This window comes from Zeugodacus cucurbitae, chromosome 4 (genome assembly GCF_028554725.1).
Source record: "Zeugodacus cucurbitae isolate PBARC_wt_2022May chromosome 4, idZeuCucr1.2, whole genome shotgun sequence".
NCBI classification, from domain to species: Eukaryota; Metazoa; Arthropoda; class Insecta; order Diptera; family Tephritidae; genus Zeugodacus; species Zeugodacus cucurbitae.
In genome coordinates this window covers 56171428-56175220 of record NC_071669.1, presented here as the reverse complement: position 1 = coordinate 56175220, position 3793 = coordinate 56171428, and the positions used below count along the sequence as shown (strand labels likewise).

Below are 3793 nucleotides of genomic sequence, written 5' to 3'. Positions count from 1 at the left end.
AATACTGCCTAATTTAAGTTCGAAAGGCTACGAATTCAATACAAATACCATAAACTAACAAGCCAAAGTATTCTACAATATACATAAAACCACTAGTATGTAAAATACACCCACAAACATATAAATAAGTCACACAAAAAAATAAAATCAGCCGCTCTATACGACTATAAAGTACAGTTGAGCTTCCCTAACTCGAATCAGCATAATCAACAAAAATAAACTTCGATTTAGATAGATTTCCGAGTTACGGAAGAAAATTTGTATGAAATTTGACTTCCATTGTCAGGTCAAGAGTTCTATTTTTGGAGAAAATCGAGTTATAGAAGTTCGAGTTATGGAAGTTCAACTGTATTAGCAATCATCAATAGGTAAACCCACTAAACATACCCACAAATTCGAAATCATCACTCAAACAACCAGCCACATTTACCTGCTACAAATTCGCACACATTTCATAAATCGTTTAAAAATACGTTTTTGGCTTAATTTCCCTTGAAATCGTTTTTTTTTTTGTGCGATTTTCCTCTTGTCATTGATAACGCAAAACGTTACATCTTAATTTCCTGTCAAATAATTTGAATATACATATTTATAGAAGTACATTAACTCAAATTGCATAACTGTAACAGGCATTCGCACACACACACACATACACACACAAAACATCTATTCTAACGGTAAATGATGAACTCGTTTCTTCGACAGGCATTCGGTGCGAGTGGATTAGAAAATTGCGCTTGCAAAAATTAAACGGAAACTCAACATGAATCACAAATTTGCGAAATGTCATAAATGACAGCCGAGGAGTTGGAGGTGTATACTTACAGTGACATTCATTTATTTGACTTGGCTTTTGGTTTTTGTGGCAATCGAAGTTCGTTTTGTAAATGCTTTAGTGTAAATTTCAAGTGTTTTAAAGTAAATATTACCTTGAAGAAGGTCTGAATAGATTGTTCGTGACACACTACCGACAATTCAATAGAAAAATTCAGTGTTTATCTAATAATTTAGTTAAAATATGGTGTGATGTAAAATATTTCTCTGAATAAACCCGCTAATCGAATAATCTCTAAAGAATATTTTTTTCAAAATTCGGTTTACATGAAGTTCTTAAATTATGTATTGAAATAGTATTTAAAAGGCTTTATAGAGTAATACTTGAGTACTAGCTTCGAAAGTAGTCTTCCGGAGGTAATTCATGGAGTAATCTGATGATATATGAGTGGTAACTCTGTCTATATGAAAGTTTTCAATAAAACATAATAATCTTTCAGGGTTCGTTTAAACATTTCACTAAACGAATAAATCTTTCGCCTTTTACTAAAGATTTCCGTGGAGAGGAGTACTCTAATTAGTCAAAAATAAATCTTTCCATATGATAGCTAGAAGTAAGTTCCTTCAAAATTAGCGAATTTCATCCGATTCTATTATATACATTATAAAATGATAGATGATGCTCGGCAAGAGCTCAGGTGTCTTCACAATTTTTAATATAATTCCACATTTTCTACACAGAATCTACTGAATTCTGGAGGTATATATGTATAACCGGTTCAACGGGTTATTGACGGAACGGATTCCAACAGTGTGGGGTCCATTCTTTTACATTAGACTTCATCCAGCATTGTGTATTCATGTGTTACCTTGAAACTATGAAATCAAACTCGGAAAGAACTGAAATTAATGGTTCAATTGGAAAGAATATTACTGTCGTTATTATTATGGCCGCAAAGCTATTTCAGATTAGTGGTAAGAGATCTAGTGTTCATATTGTTGTCATCTAACGAGAGATTCAGACAACAAGTGCTTCAAAAAGTTCGGATTATAGTGCGAAGAGTGTTAAATTACAAGTTTTCTGTTGCAATGCAAAAAGATCATGCGGTTCAGCGATACTGAGATCTAGCTAAACCAAATATATCGGCTGATCCATGTAGTGGAACTTTTTTCAATAGCCTTTTTTGTCAGATCACGCGTGAGTTGTGTCAATCTGTCATGTTATATTTGTTCAGTATTGTTTGGCATTTCTTCATGGAAAGACTTACGCCTGAACAAGGTATTCACGTTCTGTAAGGAATGTGTTTTGCGCCATTTCTTTTCTTCTTCTGTTCAGCGATGGGTCCATTTCTGGCTCAATGGGTATACAAACAGCAACATTGTTGCATTTGGCACGTAGAGCAACCTGAAGAGATTCAATAGCAGTCATCTCAACCAGAAAAATGGTTTGGTGTGGTTTGTTTACCGGTGGCGGCGGTAATCGACCCATATTTGCTCGAAACGGATCACCCTTTATTAATGGCAGATATTTCAGTATAACCTAAGTATTTGGAATAGTAGTACTAATTTTCTTATGGATTAGCTATCTGTCTAGTCGGATTTTTTACGAGGTTTTCGGTTAATACTTAAACTTCAAGCAATAAAAAGAAAGGGTCGTTATGCGAATCCTTTTTAAGTCAGCAATATAAACTTATATTCAATCCATATCTAATCTACAACCAACCTAACCTAACTAATTACTATCTCGTTAGATCAACCTTTGCAACACAAAATAACTTTCAGAATACTTATCGCATAGACGAGTATATGTATTTTCTAATGACGATCAAGATAAAATAATTTCCTGATTTTTTAATATATGATTTATATATATGTGTGAATGTTAGAATAATGATAGTTAATGTTCGAATAAAAGTAGAAATTTAACGATAAATATGAAAAAATGCAACATTAAATGCCGAAAATGCTATTTACCATGGCAGCGTTGCATAAACGACAGCTGGAACCATATAATAACAAGCACCAACCAATCCAAAAGATAACACACTCATTTAAGCGGCATTCAACCTAATTTCGAAGCAAAGCAGGTAGCAAAGGAAGGAAATGTGTGGGTGGTGCGTAGCTAAGCTTGCTATGTCTTCTTTATACGCCACATCATCTGTAAGCAATTTCCAGCTACAAACCCCTCATATTTAAGTTTGTATGTGAGTGCGTGTATTCCCGTCTTGAGCTCTGTTGTTCCGGCAGCTATCAGTAAGTGCTATTTCTGTTGTTCTTGTTATTGTTGACACGTAGTATACATGGAGCACCTTGGCTGTCACATGGTCGATCCATCCATCGCGTTAGGGAAATTAATGTTCGTTTGCCTAAAATGTGGCTGAGCTCATAAAGCACAAGTATCGCCGCCCCCTTCTCTCCTTAAGTACAACACACATAATTCATAAGTAGGAATTTATCACGACACAATTTTACATGAATGTATGTTTGTAGAGGAAAAGTAGCGGTTGAAAGCAGGACAACTGCTTGTGTTCACCTGCATTTTAGATGAGATCTCGGTTTGGTGCGTACACGCATACAGCATCACATACATACTGGTATTTGCAGCGTTAAGCTTAACTAAGTGCCTATTGATTTTGTTAAGTGTGGTACTTTAAAGAGTTTAAACTTTTTAATATTTCACGACATGTTTTGAAAATTAGAATTTGATAACATATAATGCAAAAAAAGACCGTTGTGATGGGCGACCTTAAGGGTTTCCATTGTTTTCATGCAAGCGAAGACATACAGCAATGTTTCTCGAAGTTAACAGTTAAGCAGTTATCGTAAAATAATTCAATTTATTATGATCTTACGAATTTTTATAGATCTTGACGATTTGATACCAAATTAGATCTTTAGTATAGAGAACACGATAGTAAAATATATCATAAATGGAGGATTCAGGGGCTTAGAATCTTTGATTTGTTTCATAACATTTATACATGTATTTTCATTAAATTCTCGGAGTTAGCGATGCGAA

At 34.3% G+C, this 3793-nt stretch overlaps 1 non-coding gene across 1 annotated transcript; it reads left to right on the top strand.

Moving 5' to 3' along the window:
* Window positions 1-1277: 1277 nt before the first annotated feature.
* On the top strand, window positions 1278-1394 carry LOC114805332 (U5 spliceosomal RNA). The gene has a single exon (XR_003753346.1). It is a non-coding gene; the product is annotated as a U5 spliceosomal RNA (small nuclear RNA).
* Window positions 1395-3793: the final 2399 nt, after the last annotated feature.